Source organism: Lycorma delicatula, chromosome 11, assembly GCF_047948215.1.
Source record: "Lycorma delicatula isolate Av1 chromosome 11, ASM4794821v1, whole genome shotgun sequence".
Lineage (NCBI taxonomy): Eukaryota > Metazoa > Arthropoda > Insecta > Hemiptera > Fulgoridae > Lycorma > Lycorma delicatula.
Window position 1 is genome coordinate 38,933,796 of NC_134465.1, and position 23,432 is coordinate 38,957,227.

Consider the following 23,432-nt stretch of genomic DNA (forward strand, 5'->3'; position numbering starts at 1 on the left):
TCATCTAATTGATATTGCTAGAAGAACAGTCTGAAAATGAAACAGAGGATGTTGAAGAATTTCTTCCTGTATCTGATGAGAAATCTCCTCATTTAATTTACATGAGCTGAACTTCTGGGATCTAGGCTGCTACAGTGGAATCTTACATGAAGAAACTTATGAAATTATGGTATCAATATTAGAAACAATAATATATAAAGAGCATGTGTGGCAAGTTTGCAGTGATCTGAAATTTGTCTTGTTACTTCTTGGATTACAAGGTGAGTTTATGAAATGTTATTGTTTTGTTTGTTTTTGGGGTAGTTGTAATACAAAAATTCATTACCAGGTAAAGAACTGGCCATTGCGACAGATTTATATGGCCACTGAAAAAAATGTAAAGCATTTACATTTTTTCCACCACTTCACATAAAACCTAGACTCATGAAAAGTTTTATAAAGGCACTAGACAAAGGTGAACCAGGATTAATTCATTTAAAAATAAGTTTTCCTAAATTGAGTGACGTTAAGCTCAAGGAGGGTATATTTATCAGTATGCAAATCAAGACAGCTTAAGAACCCAACTTTTGACGATAAATGTAGCGAATATAAACTAGCTGCATTGGATGTCCCCCTAAGACATTGTTGGTGGTTTTTCACGCAACAGAAAGATGAAAACTATGTTTTTTGGTTAATAATAAGCTGTCAAAAAATTACAATTGTTTAGGATGTCATTAAAAATTCATTTCCTACACTCCCACGTAGACTTTTTTCAACAAACATACACTTTCAAAAATCTTTTCCTGACATTTAAATTCATTTTTGATGTAAACAAATTATATTTCTTACTGAAGACTCGTTTAGCTTGTGCTATTCGGCATTTTATATCGCTCCTGCTTCGTCCATCTTTAGCAATTTTACTTCCCAAATAACAAAATTCTTCTACCTCCATAATCTTTTCTCCTCCTATTTTCACATTCAGTGGTCCATCTTTGTTATTTCTACTACATTTCATTACTTTTGTTTTGTTCTTGTTTATTTTCATGCGATAGTTTTTGCGTAGGACTTCATCTATGCCGTTCATTGTTTCTTCTAAATCCTTTTTACTCTCGGCTAGAATTACTATATCATCAGCAAATCGTAGCATCTTTATCTTTTCACCTTGTACTGTTACTCCGAATCTAAATTGTTCTTTAACATCATTAACTGCTAGTCCATGTAAAGATTAAAAAGTAACGGCGATAGGGAACATCCTTGTCGGACTCCCTTTCTTATTAGGGCTTCTTTCTTATGTTCTTCAATTGTTATTGTTGCTGTTTGGTTCCTGTACATGTTAGCAATTGTTCTTCTATCTCTGTATTTGAACCCTAATTTTTTTTAAATGCTGAACATTTTATTCCAGTCTACGTTATCGAAAGCCTTTTCTAGGTCTATAAACGCCAAGTATGTTGGTTTGTTTTTCTTTAATCTTCCTTCTACTATTAATCTGAGGCCTAAAATTGCTTCCCTTGTCCCTATACTTTTCCTGAAACCAAATTGGTCTTCTCCTAACACTTCTTCCACTCTCCTCTCAATTCTTCTGTATAAAATTCTAGTTAAGATTTTTGATGCATGACTAGTTAAACTAATTGTTCTGTATTCTTCACATTTATCTGCCCCTGCTTTCTTTGGTATCATAACTATAACACTTTTTTTGAAGTCTGATGGAAATTCCCCATTTTCATAAATATTACACACCAGTTTGTATAATCTATCAATCGCTTCCTCACCTGCACTGCGCAGTAATTCTACAGGTATTCCGTCTATTCCAGGAGCCTTTCTGCCATTTAAATCTTTTAATGCTCTCTTAAATTCAGATCTCAGTATTGTTTCTCCCATTTCATCCTCCTCAACTTCCTCTTCTTCCTCTATAACACCATTTTCTAATTCATTTCCTCCGTATAACTCTTCAATATATTCCACCCATCTATCGACTTTACCTTTCGTATTATATATTGGTGTACCATCTTTGTTTAACACATTATTACATTTTAATTTATGTACCCCAAAATTTTCCTTAACTTTCCTGTATGCTCCATCTATTTTACCAATGTTCATTTCTCTTTCCACTTCTGAACACTTTTCTTTAATCCACTCTTCTTTCACCAGTTTGCACTTCCTGTTTATAGCATTTCTTAATTGCCGATAGTTCCTTTTACTTTCTTCATCACTAGCATTCTTATATTTTCTACGTTCATCCATCAGCTGCAATATATCGTCTGAAACCCAAGGTTTTCTACCAGTTCTCTTTATTCAGCCTAAGTTTGCTTCTGCTGATTTAAGAATTTCCTTTTTAACATTCTCCCATTCTTCTTCTACATTTTCTACCTTATCTTTTTTACTCAGACCTCTTGCGATGTCCTCCTCAAAAATCTTCTTTACCTCCTCTTCCTCAAGCTTCTCTAAATTCCACCGATTCATCTGACACCTTTTCTTCAGGTTTTTAAACCCCAATCTACATTTCATTATCACCAAATTATGGTCGCTATCAATGTCTGCTCCAGGGTAAGTTTTGCAGTCAACGAGTTGATTTCTAAATCTTTGCTTAACCATGATATAATCTATCTGATACCTTGCAGTATCGCCTGGCTTTTTCCAAGTGTATATTCTTCTGCTATGATTTTTAAATTGGGTGTTGGCAATTACTAAATTATACTTCGTGCAAAACTCTATAAGTCGGTCCCCTCTTTCATTCCTTTTGCCCAGCCCGTATTCACCCACTATATTTCCTTCCTTGCCTTCTCCAATGCTTGCATTCCAATTTCCAACTATTATTAAATTTTCATCTCCTTTTACGTGTTTAATTGCTTCATCAATCTCTTCGTATACACACTCTACCTCATCATCATCATGGGCGCTTGTAGGCATATAGACGTTAACAATCGTTGTAGGTTTAGGTTTTGATTTTATCCTTATTACAATGATTCTATCGCTATGCGTTTTGAAATACTCCACTCTCCTCCCTATCTTCTTGTTCATCACAAAACCTACTCCTGCCTGCCCATTATTTGACGCTGAGTTAATTACTCTAAAATCACCTGACCAAAAGTCGCCTTCCTCTTCCCACCGAACCTCACTAATTCCTACTATATCCACATTTGTCCTACCCATTTCCCTTTTTAAATTTTCTAGCCTACCAACCTTTTTTAAGCTTCTAACATTCCACGCTCCGACTCGTAGAATGTTATTTTTTAATTTTCTGGTGACCCCTTCCTTAGTAGTCCCCACCCGGAGATCCGAACGGGGGACTATTTTACCTCCGGAATATTTTACCAAGGAAGGCGCCTCCATTATTGCTATGTGAAAATGCAGAGAGCCACATTTTCTTGGAAAAAAAGCAGCTGTAGTTTTCCATTGCTTTCAGCTGCCAGTACTCAGAGGACTGAGTGATGTTGATACGGCCGTTTAAGTCGTCCTGACTCACGCCCCTAACAACTACTGAAAGAGCTGCTGCCCTCTTTCAGGAATCATTCCTTAGTCTGGCTCTCAACAGATACCTCTCTGATATGGTTGCACCTTCGGTCCAGCTACTCTGTATCCCTGAGCACTCAAGCCCCCTCACCAACGGCAAGGTCTCATGATTCATAGAGGAGGCAATACATACCATGTATGTACATACCATTGTTGGAGAAATTGGCTTCATCACACCAGATAATGTTAGACAAAAAATTTGGATAATTTACAACCTGTACTGCAATCCAGCTGCTGAATTCAATCATGCTTTCTTCACCTCCAGGCATAATAGTGTTAAGTACCACAGGTTAACATGTACGGTAACTGTACTTAGACAGCACACTTGTATTGAGCCATAAGATATGGGTAGCAATTGTGCTGCTTCCCTTATGGAACCTATGGGATATATAAAAAATTGGGAATATGTCTCCATATTTTCAGTAACAATTCTATTCGAGCAATATTGTTTTTTTCTGAAATGACTCATTAGTTTTCCAACTAATCTTTCAAATAGTTTACAGTGAGGTGGATGTCTATATGTGTTTCTTACTAATATTGAATTCCTTTAACTTAAAATATAAATTTCCACTTTTTCATTATTATCAAACTGCATTATAAATAAACACTTCAAAGAAAAAACTAACACAAATAGAGTATTAAAAACTAAAGTAGCTATTAATTTCCTGACAATTCAAATAACTAATCAATAAGGATGACATATAAACCATCAATGAGTGTATTGTTAAGTTCAAGAAATGTTTTAATAATGTAAAAAAAACAGCTGATAATTATTTAGTATTAAAATTGTATTTACTGTTCTGTATTTACTAAATGAAGCTCATAGCTGCATTTAGAAAAAAAATATCAATGATTAAAATGTCTTAAAATACTGTTTTCTGCTAATGTAATTAAAACATGATATTTCCATTTGAAATAATTAAGTTGACCGCCATAATGGAAAAAGTAATAAATTTCAAAAATGTTAATATTGTATTTTTAATGTAGGAAAGTCTAGGGGAAGGTTTCCCATTTAAAGTTTTTCTAAGCTCTTGATGGTAGCCATCTTGTGTGGATCTCTTTGATATATATATATATTTATTATTTTTTCAAAATTTGTAGCTTTATTTATATTTTAATGTATTACTAAGAATTTTATCATAATTTAATTATATTAACAGCATTTTTCAGCGCTATTAAAAATATAATATTTAAATTATTTTTTCATTTCATAGATAACATATTGTTTTAATTATTATAATCTGTCAATGGGGGGAAAAAGGTGTAAACGCCCTTTTTTAGCGTGTAAATTCTGTGTCAAGGTAATTAAAATATTTTTGTTTGATTTCATTTTTGTTGGGACTGGTATTTTTCAAAAATATTATTTGGTTACGAGGAAATTAATAAATTTCAAATTTATTTTTTAACAATTATTTATTTTATATTAAAAAAATGTTTTTTTATGAAACTGTCAATATTTGGAGTAGTGTTACAATTTTTTGCTAATTAAAAGATTTTTCATTATAATACTACAATAGAAGAATGAAATTGATACAAAAATGACAAAGTTGAAAATCTAACCATTTAATAATAGGCATGTATAATAACTTAAAGGAAAAATAAAGGGTAAACTTGAATCTTTAATGGCTTTAGGAGTTTTAAGCATTTAAAATTTTTAATAGGAACAAAGGATTAATTGCCATAAGCTCTACTTTTAAAAAATGGACATTTATATTACCATTTTAGTAAAGATTAGCATATCATATTATTAACAAAAAGTAATAAAGAGGGAAGGCCAACCAAAATAGGACACTACAACAAATATTAATTAATGGTAGTTTCTTCTGAAACCTCTTGCCGGTTTGCATGTGCAAAAAGGTCATTTCAGATTATATTTATACTTACATTTTTAAAACTTCAACCATACTAAAAAACATTTAGGTGTCAAGGGATACTAGGCAAGTAACATAACAATTCATGTTGGTTATTTTGACAATACTTCATGCTACTTTGTATTAATTTTTACGTCAACATTAAACCATTGTTAATTACCCTTCAGGCAAATAACAATAATTTTAAATACGTTTCTAATTTTGCAATGTACTGCTCTTAAAATTAGAGCTTATTCACCCACTAACCGTGAAGTAGATTGCCTTATATTAACTTCAATCAGGGACTTTAAAAAACCTATTTTTTTAATATTTTATAAAACAATTAATAAATAATAACACACATATTATTAAGTCAAACACAACATATAATATAAAAAAAGACTGCACCCAAAATTTTTCACAATAGTACACACAAATGACAAAAAAAAGACATAACAAAAAAATTATAAGACGAGACAAAAACAAACAAATCAAAAACTATTTTTCAAGAACAAACGCCTAAATTCTGTGTTTCTTAATAAATTCTTCTTTCTTAGCTGATAATCTTTTTATCGTTGAAGGTAACCCGACTGATGACTTGGACCAAAAGAACTTTGAAATCTATTTTGCACAGGATTACCAGCATTAAAACTTTGGGTGGACATAGGATTCTGTCCAACATTACAGTTAGTTTGCGATTGATTATACATAGGTGTTTGCATCGGATTAAAGGATTGCTGATATTGAAACTGGTTTTGATTAAAATTCATGTTGCTAGCAGGTTGTTCATACATCATGTTACTAGGTTGTTGATACATCATAGATGGGGTCATAGATGAACTGCGTGACCATCCAACATTATTAATATTACTTGAATTCATATTGCCCATGTTATTCATCATGCCATTTATATTCATCATCATCCTACTATCCAATTGAGACTGTGCCATGTAATCCTGTTGTAAATCTCCATAATTATCAGAACAAGGGCAGATTTCATCTGCTTTATTATTTTCATTCATAAATGTCATATATTCATCTTCATCCTCTGCTGTATGTCTGAAATAAAAAACAAATTCATTAATAATAATAGTAATAATAAATACTTTCTAAATTCAAAAAAGAACATAAAATGTATATACTGTTAAATTTTGAATAGCTTTTGAATTTCTTCAACATACACAAATTCATGTAAGTTATTATGGAGGTAATCTTCTTGGTTAAGGCAGCGATGTGAGGATGCACATTGTCGTAAAGGAGGATTACGTCAAATGACAGTGTCCCTTTGTCGTCGATTTTGAATTGCATGTCTCAGTTTGGTGGAGAGTTTCGCAGTAGCCAAAATTTTTTGATGGTGGCCAACATTTTGTGACTCAAGTACAGAGAGATTGCTTAAACTTTTTCAGTTTTGGGGAACTAGAATGGCGCCACTGCACAGACTGTTTCAATTCTGCATTGGTGTAGAATATTCACGTTTCCTATAACAATGTGGAAAATAGATCATCTCCATCTTTTCAATAGCAGTCCAAAAACGCTTGTCCATTGCACATTCTTTGTTCTTTGTGTTGGTCAGTGAGCATTTTTGGTACCCACCTTTCACACAATTTGTGATATCCGAGCTTTTCTGTGACAAATCTTATAGATAGAGGTGCATCCAACATGCGGAAATTCATCAGCCAGTAGCACTAATCATCAATCACCTATCACATTGCAGTTTTCAGTTCACTTGTTCAACGATTTCGTTGGTCTGAATACAGCCTGCCACTTTGCTCTTTGTCACACACATTTTTGTGGCCATTTTTAAAGTCTCAACACCATTGTCTAACCTTTTCTTCACTCATTACTGTAGGTCCTTACACTAGGCACAACTCCTGATGAATTTCAGCAGCTGAAGATCATTTTGCACACAAAAATCGAATCACAACATGCACTTGATTGGAGAAAAGATTGTTGTGGACATTTTGATCTTCATTCACCAGCAGGCAAACAACTACAGAATCAAAACAACTTCAGTGGCTTCGTAACTAGCCAATAGATGGCCCTGTATGTGTGTATCTGTGTTCAGACCAGCTAATATTTAAATATAAGCTGACAACCCTTACTTTATGAATATGCCTCGTGATATTTATGTAATGTATAGCTGTTGTATGGGATTCACACTTTATGTCTTATGCGTAATGGAACTAAAGCTCTTGTAAATAAAATTGCTTATAACCTGCTTATTTTTGAGTCCTATCAACAGTCCCAAAAATGATGTAGCCAACCCCAAAAACAACAAACCCCACATCTTGTTTACTGGGGGAAAGTGAGGAATGAGTGGCTTTTGCTTTCTTTGGTTGAATATTACACCATATGCTTACATATGGTTGAATATTAGACACCAAGCTCATCGCATTAGAAAAGTGATACCTTCACTATATATACCACCATAGCAACTGACTGTATAATGAACATCAATACACTCAGAGAAAGAAACTCTTGTTTCTGTTATAATTCAAATCCTTTTATATCCTTCATATTATACATATTGTAAAAAAAATAAAATAATAAAGCTATGTACAGTAATGTGCAAATTAATTTAAACAGAATAAATACTTTGTTTACTAATGTTGTGGCTAGACTGCTTGACTGCATCCAATCTTAAGTTGTCTTTGTAAAGTGAGGTCATTTTTCACTGGTTACTTAACAGTTTTCATCTTATAGTATTTTGTGAAAGTTTATTTAATTTTTTAGCTTACCAGTATGACAATGACCTTCTAAGTGTGGGGTTGGACTACAGACAGTGTACTATTTTAAAACTAAAGAAACTGGTTTTCCTTTTCACCCCAAAGGAAATTTGGCAGTAAAAGAGAATACTCCAACACAGGATCAGTCATTAGTGAAAAAACTTGATCCAAAATTATCTACTGTGGACTTAAATTGAGAATTAACAGCCAGTGAAACAGATTTACATATGACAACTCTTAGATGCCAACTTCTAGCAGTTGGATGGAAAGTTTGTCAGCCAGCTAAAAAACATTTTTATAAGCAGCAATGTACAAAAAAAAAGTCTTCAGGGGCAAAGTATATGCTAACTGGACAAAAGAAGACTGGAAACATGTTATGTTTTCTAACAAGTCCAATTTTATGTTCAAGAGGTTCCACACATTAGAAAAACATCAGATGAAAATACACCACTGGCTCATATCCAGCAATCAGTTAAACATCCACAGAAAAAAATATTTTGGATTGTTTCACATTTTAAGGTCCTTGTTCATTACTTTCAGTAGGTGGTATGTTGAAAAGTGATCAATATATCATGATTCTGAAGGAAAGAGGTTTGACACAATTTCAAAAAAATTCTCACAAGGCAACAGAATGTTCCAACTAGATTTGGCACCATGCCATACTGTCAAAAAAGTCTAAAAATTTTTCAAAACAAAACACTAAAGTGCTCCCTTGGCAAGACAACTCCCCAGATTTAAACTGAATTGAAAATCTTTGGGAAATAATCAAAACAACTCTCAAAAATGGAATGTACCACAAAAAGTGACCTCCTTAAAGCAATAATATTGGTAGTTTCATGATGAAGAAATCAAAAAATGTGTAGTACACATGTTGAATTGGTGCCAAATCGTGTATATGAAGTGATTAAGAATAGAGGTGGACATATTAATTACTATATATTCGCAAATTGTACAGGTATGATTTTTTCTAAATATAGTTACTTTTTATATATATTGTATACAGTGTACAATGTATATATATAAACATCTGTAGTGGACATGATGTAATCATGATTTATGGTATTGTCATGTATAGCCAGAGAAATGGCTAAAAAACTTTTACCTTAATTTATTTAAAATTTATGGACTCATTGCCTGTAAATGTAAATTGGCCACTAACTATTTCATAATCATGTTCAATGCTAAATTAATTTTTCATATATGAATATGAATAAATTACATAACGAAAGATGGAGTGAACAGGATGGCCAGATTATGTTTCCAATTAGGAAAATTAGACATAATGGAAACATCCTTTGACATTTATATCAAAACCTTGCTGTTGGAACCGGTTCCAACAGCAAGGAGTTCTACAACGAGAAAGTTCTCCAGCATTGAAGCATACCATTCTGCATTGAAGTGTAACTGTCTCTCCACCTTCTTAAAAAAAAATAAGGGCCAATCACCCAAAATGTCACCACCCTGCACCATACTATAACTCATTGTGTATGAAATGGACACTTGTGAAACTGTCTTGCTTTTGTATCGGACTAATACCGTAAGTTCTAATTAACACAACCAAACAGGTGGAAATGGGCTTCAGTCGCTTATAAGGATTTCTGTGTTTTCTGTTATAATTTTCAATACTATTTGCAAAAGCTAGGAGCTGTTCCTGATCAAGAAGAGTCAATTCTTTATCAATCTCCAGTTTGTAGAGGTAAAAATTCATGTCAGATTGCAGTATTCTTCTGACAATTCAGTTGGGAATAAAGCAGAGAAATGTCAACTCACTGAACACCAACAATTAGCTTCAATCTTTTCGATGCACTTTGGTTTATACAGATCTCAACCTTCTCAATGGTTTTATTTCTTAATACTGATGTTATGCTTCTGAAATTCTCCACCTGTAACATGATTGTGTTCTGAGAAGACGTAGGACCATGGCAGTCTTCATTAAAATGTTAACGGAATCTTATCTCATTTCACAACCAAATTGTTTTTGAAAAATATTTCCTCAGCGAAAGCACAGTGTGTAGCATTCTATGTGTCCATATTGACTGTAATGGCAGTTATTGAGGAGTGTAATCCCATTATTCCACTCTCACATGATCCCTGACATGCATGCCATAGCCGATCAAAAATAGTCAGATTTTTCTGCTCAATCTGAATAAATTGGCCAAAACAGATGTATGCTATATCAGTATAAAAGGACATAAAATTAAAATGAGACAATATTCTATAAATTGAATCTGTTCATTGAAAAATATGTAAAACAATATGAAGATAGGCTCAATTTTTTAAAAATATATGAGGACTGTCCAGAAAGTAACTTATGAAATGAAGCGAGATTTCTATAATCTTAATGCGGCAATTTTCATGAATTTTATCGTTGATTTTCATCATCAATTCATCAGTCACAAGGCTAAGATGACCACTGTGTCATCATAACATTGGTGAAGCCATTTTTAAACTGAATGCACCACTGCCTCACTCCGCCTTCACTCATTATTCCATCTCCGTACACCTCACAAAGTTACCGATGAATTTCAATTGGTTTGAGGTTTTTTGCCAGTAAAAACCTCATCACTGAATGCACTTTACAACTTGTGGGATTTTCTATTGAAGCGTACATTTGAATAATTCACAACGAACAAAGTAGAAAAATTACAGTTCACATGCTATGACAGCTTGATGCATATTAAGAATAGAAACATTTTGACGCTAGGATGGCGGCTCTATTCCCACCCATCTCCATGCTAGGCACAAACGTAAGTTACTTTCTGGACCACCCTCGTGTATAATTTTTATAAATAATTAAGAAATTTATAAAGAAAAAAGAAAATATTCTACTAAATGTTTAAAACTTATCTCAATAGACAACTTCTCACAAATGACCTGCTGATTATCTTGTTATAACAATCATTATATTTATTTGTACAAGTGATATCTGAAATCAGGGTTAAAGATGATCTACTACTTAATTACTTATTTTTAATTATAGTGTTTTTTGAAGTGATTTAATCATGTAAAGGATTTCGTTTGTAGAATTAGTATTTTCAGAAAAATAAATTATGAGTTAGAAGAAATTTGTAGTTATTATACAATAATGATAGAAATTATTAATATGATTAGTATAAATTAATTTATGACTTGTGAATAGCAAATAAGATTTTATCAAATAATAAAATAAGATTAACAACTAAATTATATTAATGAAAAACAAACTCACTGTGGGCAAAAATTTTGAGGCGTTTCACCTTCTTCCAATTCAGGAACCTCTAAATAAAGAAAAACTATATAAGTAATTCGTAAAATAAATTTACTATTATAAATAAACAATAAATCTTCTATAGGTTATCAACTAAATACAATTAATTTTAAATTATCATAAATCCACTGGTGTATTTATTATTACAGTTGAACATTGTTTATTCAGAGTTCATTTAAATTAAATACTACATTTGTGTTTTATTTAAAAGAATCTAACATAAATGAGGAATATCATGTTGACATAATAGCAATGAAAGAACTCCAATATGTGATTGGATAATTAATAAATCTTAAGGCAGAGGATAATATAAAGCAGGATAAATATGGGATGGCTTAAAGATGGTAATGTTATGTTATATCTTCATTCTGAATTTTCATTTGTTTATTTGAATAAAAATGTTTTATACACTTTTATGGTCTTGGTTTATAGTTTCATTTAAAAAATGCAGTTATAATCTACACATCTACCTTGGAATAATGCTTTTAAATACGCCATATAGTATTATTGAATATAAAACGTAGGACTGTTTACACTGAACAGATTATTGAACGCTACAGTTTAAAACTCAGTGTTCATAGAATGGATAAACACATTTAATGATGTTTTAAAAACCACTGCTTTAGAACATGATACAAAAAAGGATTGCTTATGTGTGCTTAATAATAGTAAATTTGATCCTTTGATAGATAAGTAATGATCATAGCTGACATTTTACTTTGGCTTTGACAGGAAGAGACTTTGTTTTTGAGCGATGAAGTAGTATATTATACCTCAGCTATGTTTATATTACTTAATCCCGTAAGTTTGGATAGTCATCGTATTGAGGGCAAATGTAAATTTAAAAAATGACTGAATTTATGAATCTCAGAGTGTATAAAGTTTATTTACAGTATAGAAGTGTGAACAAGTGAGACTTTAGATCATAACAGTCTTGCAAACTACGTGTAAATTATGTACAGTGGACAACTTAAATTTTTGGGGCAGAAATTTAGATCATCATTAAACAAAGATATTATTTTTTAAGTATATTGGTGACCTAGTTTTCTAATCGGTGTTGGTTAAACTGGAAAATGTGATCGATTAACATTTTTAAGTAATTTCATGTATACAATTCCTAAATTTTTAGAGAAATCATTCAACAGGATTCAACATAATTTAATAAAATAAAATAGTCAATTTTAAATGTTTTTTTATTTATTGCACACATATTTCAAATATGTAAATCGACATTCTATATAAATGAGTATAAAAAAAGAAAAGGATTTTTCAATATAAATGTATTGGGAAAACGTGGTTCAAATGAAAGGTTCATTTATAACAGTGTATCACAGCCAGGTTCCATTCATGAAGCAAGAATTTAGATTAATTAAAAAATGTGTGTCAATAATCCATAATATGATCGAACTGGTTCTTAAAGATTAAGGGTTCAGAAAATGACTATGGTAAATGAAATGATACATTCAGAAATCTGTATGCAGCAAATGAAATGCCCTATAATAAAATTTACTAAGGAGAGAGAATTAACAATAGCTGAATAAGATTTTGTGCAATTAAAATGGAATTTCCAAGTTACAACTAAAAAAATACAATCATAAGTGTGTGGTGTTATATTCTTCATAATACAACATAATGATAAATAAGTTGAGACTTGATTTCTGATAGTAAATTTTATTTTGTTTGTTTTTTTTTTTGGTATTAATACACTAAAAATAATTTTTTGAGGGAATTCTTGATCAGACAAAACTTAATGCTTTGTATTTTTGGAGTTTGAAGGGAAAGGTTTATTTAGATGTTTAACAGTCAAAAAATGTCCCTTAATTTTATATTACATGTTGATGGCAATAAAATTCAGAAAAATAAAAATATTTCTCATGACAGTTGAAATATTAGGTAAGGCAATTATTCACTACAAGAAGCATGTCCTTAGAAGAGGCTTTTGGCATGAGGATTTCAACATGAACTTACAAAGGAATATAGTTTTAAGGGGAAATGGTCGATTCAATCAAATTTTCTTAAGAAACCAATTACTACATATAATAGACGTTAAATATCTGTAATGCAATATGAAAAGGTTCACGATATAATTTTTCAAAGGTTCGATATAATTTTTAGAGAAAATTTAGAACATGTATGGAACCATATGAAGGACTAGGTAATGTAAAATGTGAACTTTTATAAGATAAGGGATATATCTACTGCTATAATCGTAAATATTACACTACATTTAGGCAATTTTTAAGGAAAATAGCATTTATTTTCCAAAAATCTGACTGGCTGGTCATCAAATGTTCCTAAACTGTTTGTGCCGTGATCTCCATCGCTTAGACATCATTTCAAAAGGCTTAGTACTAAATGTCAATTGCACAGACAAGAAATTTTATTACAAAGCTGACCGAATAAAATAGTAACTACTACAGCCTGAAAAATTATTAATTGAGGTTTTACACTAGATGCAAACAAAAGACTTACAATTTTTATATGGTTATCAGTTTTGAATCAGGTAGTTTGCATATTTTGATTCCTGTTAGCTCCCATTTCCTTTTAGATCATGTATACTTTTTTAATTTTTTTCCAGTCTCTTCTTTATATTTTCTAGCACTTTTTAATAGGTACTAGTGAGTCACTATTTTTATTCTAGATTATCAAGTTTAAATTATTAGATTTCATAATTAGATTATAAAGTTAAGTAACTATTTAAACATTTATGAACTTAAAAGATTAACCATCAACTACTTAACTTTGAACTAAATGTAGGGGAAAACATTGATTTTATAGAATGTTATAAAATAGTTTTGCAGAACATTACCCATACAAAGAAATCCTACGATCAGAAAAAATCCTATACCCTCAGATAAGTTTAAGAAATATTATTACTTAAGTTTAAAGTAATAAATATTAATAAATAAAAATTTGTATCATTGATGACTTTAACAGATATAAAGACTTCTGCAGAATATTATGTTTTGGAATCAGACAATCAGATTGGGTTAGAAATTATTTTCAAATGGAAACCAGCAGCACAATCGTTTGGAAGATATTTTGAACATTAATTTATTTTATAGATTGAACATTTCACAATTCCTTCTTGTGATTATACTAATACTAATATAATAAAAGCATAAAATAAAATCATATATAACAGGCCCGTGTACATCATGAAAATGCTTCAAAAAAAAAAAAAAAAAAGTTATGTTGACATATATAATGTAAACGTTTTATTTGTTAATTATTGTAACTAAATACTACAGCTCTCTCAGATTTGCTCATTAACAATTTTCCCATTTCCAGAGAGCTAAAAGTTGGCTTAGTTCCTTAAGGAATCTAAGCAATATTTCTCCAGTTTATTCTTTTACTTATTGTCAGGAAAAGAAAATTTTATTAGTAGTACGATCCAAACTCAATTCAAAGAATAAATATAAATTTTTTGTTTAACGAAATTATATTTTTACATAAGGGGAAACTAAATCCATATTAGAAGGTGAAGCAAATAATGAACTGAAATGTAAAATTTGTGCTGCCATTCTTTCAATTTTTAACTGATGTCGAATTGATTGTTTTATATTCTATGACTACCTAAATTTTGTTATTTTTTAATTCTTATAATAAATTCTCATTAAATTAATTTTTATTTATACTTTATTATATGAAAACCAAATATTTTCTTAACAGCTTTAATCACACAGATTGATTCACAAAGATTTTTAATTTTTATGAAGAGTTTACATTAACCATACCATCAGTGTAAAAAGTAGATTTTTATAATTTTGCAGTTGACAGTAGAGCTGTGATAAAATCTATCCAAATTAGTCAAATTTATCTGTTATAAATACAGTTTTGGCTGTTAACATCTACCCTTTTTTTTCAAATTCTTTTATTTTTAAAGATACAAGGGTTGCCTGAAAAGTTTTGAGCCTCAACATGAAGATGGCAGTACTCGTCAACAAAAGTTACGGAATGTATTGGTGCATGTGTTGAAAGATTCTTGCTACAATTTCAGCCATTTTGGATGCTCAGTTGTTTGATAAACGTTTGAGTAAGTCATTGTGAATATTTTTGTGAAAATGGAAAAAAAAAATCGTGCCGTGATTAAATACTTGCATTTGAAGAAAGACATTACATCTACACAAAATAAAATCGAGTTGAACGCTGTTTACAGGGACTCTGTCCCATCAATTGCCAATGTGAAAAGATGAGCAGCTGAATTTAAACATGGTTGTACCAGCTTGGTAGAGATGAGTGTTCAGGATGGCCAAAAACTGCAATCACCACCATCATCGAAAAAATTCACCAAATGGTACTGGACAACCGACGAATTAAGGTTAGAGAGATAGCAGAGGCTATGGGCATATTGAAAGAACGTGTTTGTCATATATTAACTGAAGAATTGGATATACATAAGCTATTTGGGTGTTGGGTACCGTGTTTGTCCAATTTGGACTAAAAACGCATTCAAATGAAGATTTTCAAGGCCCACTGGAGCAATTTAAGCAAAACGAGTCTGATTTTTTACGTTGATTCATAATTGTAGAAGAAACGTGGATCCACCTCTACACTCCTGAGATGAAACAACAGTCAAAACAGTGGACTGCAAAGAAGGGTGAACCTGCTCCGAAAAAGGCAAAGACAGCTTCATCGATCAGGAAGGTGATGGCGATTGTTTTTTGGGATAGTAACAGAATTTTGTTTACCAATTATTTTCAATGTAAAATAATAACGAGACAGTATTACACATCATTACTTGACATGCTGAAGGCAGAAATTGCAAAAAAATGACCACATTCAAAGAAGAAAGTGCTTTTCCATGAGGACAATGTGCCTGCTCACACTTTGATGATCGCCATGGCTAAAATTCATGAACTGCAATTTGAATTGGTTGACCACTCACTGTATTCACCAGATCTGGCCCCAAGTGACTTTTTCTTGTTTCCTAACCTTAATGTTTCGTTTGCAGGAAAGAAATTTTCATCAGACAAGGAGGTTATCACATATGTAAATGCCTATTTTGCGGAGAAAGACACCATATACTATTTGGAAAGGTTAAGGAGATTAGAACATTGCTGGAAAAAGTGTATTGAATTGAAAGGAGACTTTGTTGAAAAATAAAACTATATTTGACAGAAAAAATCCGTCTTTCTATGTTAGGCTCAAAATTTTTCTGACAACCCTTGTACACTTTGAATCTGAAATTAATTAGCTATAGAAACTTCCAGTTATAAGCAAAGCCTGGACAAGAGAAAGCTTTCAAGTTTTTAACTTTTCACACATAACCAGACCCTAAAACAAAATCTTCATAAAACAAGAAATGAGTAAAAAAAGAAATTCATGTCACTACACATTCTTAAAAATAAATTTATATAATAATATTTTAATATTACCATCTACAACTCCATGATGTACACGTTCACTAAGATTAGGTGGAAGGCCATCGTAAAACGGTGTCCGTACTACAACACGTTGTCTTCCTGGTAATCTTTCATCCAAGACTGAAAGAGCAGTTTCATCTGTCTCCAGTTGGTGTAAACCTTGGCTTTCTAAATCTTCAGCTCTGAATTTTTATTGAGATACAATTTATATACATTAATGTTGTTATTAGTCTAATTCTATACTAGAGATTAGCTTTAATTATACATTGATTTTCATATAGTATAAAAATTTCCATCTCAGAACTTACAATAAAAGAACTTGAAGAAAAATTCCATTAAATGTATAATTGTGATTCCCTTCACAATTAGCTACACCAGTGATTGGCTTACCAAATTGATTGCACACTTTGGTAATAATTTGATCAAAATTGACTTTATATAAATTTTATTTAATTTAGAATATTTTTTTTGAAAATGTAACATTTCATTTAACTTATCTGTATTTGAACTCTGCTATCGATATAGAGATATGAGTCACGATATGCAGTATATAAAATTAGTTTTTAAAAATGCACATAAGTGAGTATCAACTATACAATTTTTCTGATGTAAAAATTAGACGAGGGAACACATCATCATTTTATCTGAAGCACAGATAATGTCTTCTTTCAGTAATAACCCAAGCTCTTTAAATGTTTAAGCTAATTCCGATTCAAAACTTCCCCTCTGGTTCATTCTTCACTTTTAAGGTAAATTCATATATTTTTGAAGTGTTTCTTAACGGTCTCAAGACTACATCCACTATCTTCTGAGACAAATAAAGATCTGTATTCTTATACTTCAGTTTTCACCTTTCCACGCTTTCGCTTCCATACCCTCGTACAGCATGAAAAATACGGGCCAATAATTCAAATTCTACCTCAATTCTGATTCAATTGCAATCCATCTGGATACAACTCCTGAATATTTAAATTTTGTTACTTGTTCAACAGTAGAATTCCTAACAATGATGTGTTTCATAATATTTATTACTGTCTTTATTATTTAATTTTCATTTTCATTATTATCTTTCACAATTCTTTGAACAGATCCTACTTTCCTATTATGCTTAAAAATTTTCCCTTAAAAGCTACTACCATTAAATTGTCTACAAACATCAACCTTTGATAAATATAAGGGTAGTGTATTGAAATTCCTGAGAGAAACTCATTTCAATCTTAAATTTACATTTATCTCATCTGTGAGACATTAAACACAAGTAAATGTAAATTTAGGTAAATGTAAATTTATTTATAAGTTTTTCTTATTCCTTAAATATATTTCAAAATTTCCTAAATTTTAATTTTGACCCTCATACAATTTTTCATTCTGTGATAAACGATCTGGAAAGTTTTAATCATTTTATTTAATATCTCCTGTCTCTAAAATACCATAATTTTTTTTCCAAACACCCTCAAAAATTTTTCTTACTTAATAGATCCCTCATGTTGTTTATTGTAAATTCAATTACGTTTCTGTATATATTTTCATGAGTATAAAGTTTTGCTGGGTGAACCAAAACGAAACGGAATGTTAGCTACCCCTTTGATATGCCAAATGGATTTCAATATTTAGTTTTTAATCCTTGATGGACTAGCCCCTATAATCCAAAGAAAGAATTTCTGCATCATATCTCACATAATTGTGACATTCTGCAACAGCTTGAATATGCTATTTAATTACATGAACTGTTTGTGAAGTATATATATATATATATATATATATATATATAGAGAGAGAGAGAGAGAGAGAGAGAGAGATGAAGTATAAAGTTTGTGGCTTGAAAATCTCCAAAACTACTGGATCAATTTCATTGAAATTTAGATATGGTGTAGTAGTGTTTCCGAAGTTGTGCATGTGAAAATTTGATGGAGATTAACTGAGGTTTTCTTCAGTTACACTTAATTTAATATCGATAAAATTTGAGTAAGACAAGTTAGAACTGTGGTTTATGATAATGCTGAAATGTTGACATATCCTTAACTGTGGTATCTATTGCTAGCAATATTGTTTGACATATTCAGGTACCTACTTTGAGGGTCATGATGATTGGCTATATGTTTGAGTAGGCCAAAAGGAAAGAAAATACAATAACAAATGTCAATTTTCTTGTACAAAACAGCATAAGAGTTTTTTTGTTGTTGTATATTTGCTTGTCTAAGGCTGAGAAAACAATGATTTAGCCTAATTATATAATAATAAAATTTTGCCTACTTCAAGCTGTACAAATGTCCATCCCTACATTAAATTTTATATTGAAATTAATATTAAATTAATTTCAATATCTAATAATAAATAAAATAAAAGTATCACTTACTGTTTATTTTTTTAAATTCTTCTACACTAGCCCTTTCACGATGTGTACTGTTTCATCAGATTTATTTAATAACTTTTTAAAAGATTTAAAATTTAAAAAAGAAAACGTTACTCCTTACTCAGATTGTTAAAAATATTTAAAAAATAAACATTAAGTGAAATTTTTATTTTATTTATCATTAAGTGAAAATTTTATTTTATTTATTATTGATAATAATTATATACTACTGGGATACTGAACTATAAATTAATAAAATATAGTGCTTACATGCCGACATTAGAGAAATCGTAATTCTGGTAAATAACCAATTTTGAATCTGCTTTCCATTTGAAGGTTGATGATGCAGCACCAACACAAGACACAATTTGTAGCTGCTGTTGTTCTTCTTTCACTTCCGGTTCTTCAAACACAACACCCTGTTCTGCTTGTTTTTGTGCTTCTATTTGTGCATCTATTTCTGCTCTGAAAAGAGATTATTATATAAATAAAAAGCTTTTAAAAAGACAATTTACTTTTAACTAAAATTATAGTTTTATTCTCTTTTGTGATAAACTATAGTAATAAGTACACAGCTTTCATACACACACTGAACAGATTTATAGAGCTGGTACTCTACTGAAAATTGTTAAGAAAAAAACTATAATTATTACTAACAATATACAAAATAAACATAGAAACCAAGGTAAATAAAAAATGAATGGCAGCAGTTAACAGCAAGTTAGAAAAGGTCAACTTTTCACCAGAAACAACATTTAAAAGAATTATACACGTGAACAAAGGATTTATTTGCAAACCGGTTAATGAAAATACAGTATGGGGGTGAGAATCACAGATTGTGCAACAATGTGATACGATGATAATATGAAATCTTATATAAGAGATGAAAAAAAAAACAACAAATGAATGTAAGAAAAAGACACAAATAAAGCAAACTATTTGATCGCATACACAGCTTACTGAATTGTGACATGCTGTATTGACTGTTCAGGTTGATGTACATAGTCGATGAGACAAATCCTTAACATCTGCCTCAAATATATCAGAATCTGAGCTGAAAAACAAAACTGCCAAGTAAAAAACTGTAGCTGCTGACTTTCAATTATTATTATTATTTTTAAATAGCATCAACTACTACATTCATTAGCACTAAATAATGCCACAGCATACAACATACTACAATCAACATCCTTAACTTTCATGATCAATAAAAATATTGAATATGATTTTAGCTATCAGCACTGATATTTCCTTTATTTCATATCCTTCAATTTCCAAGAAGCTATCATTTCAAATGTTATTATTGTTAACTGACTAAGTACATCATAAAAATTTGATTTATAAAAATAAAACTTACTCCATCTCGAGTATATGATCAGTAAGTTTAGACATTGAAAGTTCCCACTGAAGCTGATTGGGTAGTTCACCTTGTCCAGGAAACTCATTATTCTGTGGTTTAGTCCAGAGTTGAATCGGTTCACTTGAAACCGCATAATAACAATGGGCTCCAAATTTTGGTATGTCCTGGAATGAAGCGAACTCCTTTAAATCGTATGATATGTTTGTTCTGACAGGCGGTAAAGGGCAAACACCGAATCCAGGATCACCTTCACCTTTTGTTTCTGTTTTTTTTTTTTCTGTTATTTCAATCAATTCTCTAGTCATTTCCATAAGCTGAAACATTTAAAAAAAATAATTAAAAATTCTGTTAAAAATCAGTTAAACATTTGTAACATTAAATACAAGGTGTGTTCAAAAAGTAATGAGAATTTTGAAATTTTGCAGATTGCATTAGTCTGATTCTCGGATTTTTTCGTTGTTGTATTGGTAAACATGTCTAAAAAGTATCTGTACATTTTTAGCCATATTGGATGTTTAGTCTGTTGTCAGCTGTCAAGATAACAGGAGTATTGGTATGATCGGCGATTTCTTATTTGTATAAATAAATTGATCAGAGAATTTGTATTAAATTTTGTTATAAGAATGGAGTAAAGTGTAGCAATGTTTTTTAAAAATGTTAAATATTGCTTTTGGTGAGTCTGCTAAAAGTAAAGCAAGGGTTTATGAGTGGTATAAGTGTCTCCAAGAAGGTTGTGAAACTGTTGAAGGTGATAAACGCCTTGGATGCTCCAGCACATACACGACTGATGTATACGTGGAAGAAGTGAAATAAATGATTATGAATGATCGCCGAATCATAGAGAAGTCACTGATGATTTTGGGATATCAATTGGCTCATGCCATGAAATTTTTTTGGATGTTTTGGGTATGAAACGTGTGATAGCAAAATTTGTTCCAAAATTGTTGAATTTTGGACAAAAACAGTGGCGAATGGAAGTTGCTCAGGAGTCGCTAAATGAAGTTAACAACAATATGGAACTACTGAAAGGTGTCTTAACAGGTGATGAAATATGGATTTACGGATATGATATCGAAACTAAGGCTCAATTGTCCCAGTGGAGGCATTCTGGATCACCAAGACCAAAAATAGCTTGACAAGTACGGTCAAATATGAAGGTTATGCTCACCATGTTCTTGAGTTCTTGCCACAAGGTCTAATGATCAATAAGGAGTATTACCTATAAGTTCAATACCATTTGCGTGAAGCAATCCGAAAAAAATGCCTGGATTTGTGGGGAAACAATTCATGGCTTTTGCACCACGATAATGCACTGCTCACACTTCATTGCTTGTTTGTCAATTTTTAGCCAAAAACAACACTGCAATGATACCCCAGCCGCCACATTTGCCAGACATGGCCCCGTTTGATTTTTTTCTCTTCCAAAAATAAAAAGAACCTTAGAGGGCCATTGTTTTACAAGCATAGATGAGATTAAAAGTGAATAGCTGAAAGAGCTAAACACTATTCCAAAGATCGAGTTCCAGAAGTGTTTTGGGGATTGGAAAAAAGTACTGGCATAAATGTATAATATCTAATGGGGACTATTTTGAAGGGGATAACATTAATGTAGACGAATAAATAAAATTCTTTCCAAAAAACAGAAATTCTCATTTCACACACCTCATAGATGACCGTACAAATTAATCCAGAAGCGTGAAATGTTATTTTAAAAACAAATGTTTATTTAAAAATGTTTTTAATTAATACATATATAGCGTATAATAATGTATATTGAGTGAGGAATTTTAAATTATGGCTTTGAAATGTAAAAATGAATACAATTATATTTTACCCCTTTTTTCATAACAAAAAGTTAATTTTTTTAACTTCTAAACTCATGAACCAAAGCTTCAATGAAGCAGCAGAAAAATTAATGACTTCTGGGAGACAGAAGGACTAGTTAAGGATTTCTTGAGACAGAAAAGAAATTCAATACCGACTAGCTTCAAAATAATCTTGCTATTTAGACTTGAGAATTATCACCATTCAAATACAAGTCATAATTCTGAATATGATCTTAAAATCATAATTTCCCATACCTGCTGTTTTACATCTTACAGCATCACTCTGATGTCTTGGTAAAACTGTGATGATTTAAGATCTGGTAGATGGGTGGCTAAAGATCGAATGTTTGTGATGTACCTGTAATTACTTTTGATTTCAGGTAAATTTAATGAAATGAATCGGAAACTAACATACCGTGTGAAACAACCAGGGCAAAAAGACATTTTACTTCTGTTAATGAGGTACTCATGAAAAATCAGACATACAAGCAGGTTACCATAATAAAAGTAATAAATACTTGTATTTTTAAATTAGTTATTTAAAGAAAAGTTTAATGTGTAAATAAATAAAGATTGATTCTTGTTATTTTTTTTCTTTACAACAATGATAATTTCACTGCTACATTGACCTCTGACCTCTGCTACATTGCATGTAATTGGTATGGAGTGCTTTAAGATATTAGATGTGAATATCTTAAAATTAGTTTATCCTATTAAAAAAAAAAAAACACTAATAAATCAGAATTTTAAAAATTCCTGATTTAACAATTTACAGGAAACACAATTTTAGAAAAACTCAAAATAGATCTTTTCAACCTATATTTTGTTTTGTGTTAACTAAATGTTTTATTATTTTATTATTATTATTTCTTATTATTATTTAGTTTTATTATTTCTTCTGTAGAACATATCTTTCACTTTAGTAAATTAATACTCAACATTTAATTCTAGGTCTAAACCTAAACCTAATTTTACTAATACAGTGTGGCACAAGGAAATCTTGAAGTAACTCTCCAAAAGTAAAAAAAAATGAATTTACAAGTTTTATTATTTAAAACAAAAAGTACATTACATGCCATTAAGTGTCCCAACTCAAAAAATTTCAATTTCTAAAAATAATATCCATAAGATGATGGCCATTCAACATATGCATTCCTGGAAGCGAATGCTGAGATTTTGCATGGCACTTTGAAACACTTCCATGGGAAATTCAAG

General features: G+C 30.9%; 1 protein-coding gene across 2 annotated transcripts in view; it reads left to right on the plus strand.

Moving 5' to 3' along the window:
• LOC142332625 (transmembrane protein 184C) overlaps positions 1–22,727 on the plus strand; it is an 87,600-nt gene extending 64,873 nt beyond the window's left edge. The window contains exon 9 of one of the 2 annotated variants that reach the window (XM_075379180.1): positions 22,598–22,727. The gene's annotated coding sequence lies outside the window, so the exon portion shown is untranslated. The remainder of the gene's footprint in view (positions 1–22,597) is intronic. The other variant, XM_075379173.1, reaches the window with a different exon arrangement.
• Positions 22,728–23,432: the final 705 nt, after the last annotated feature.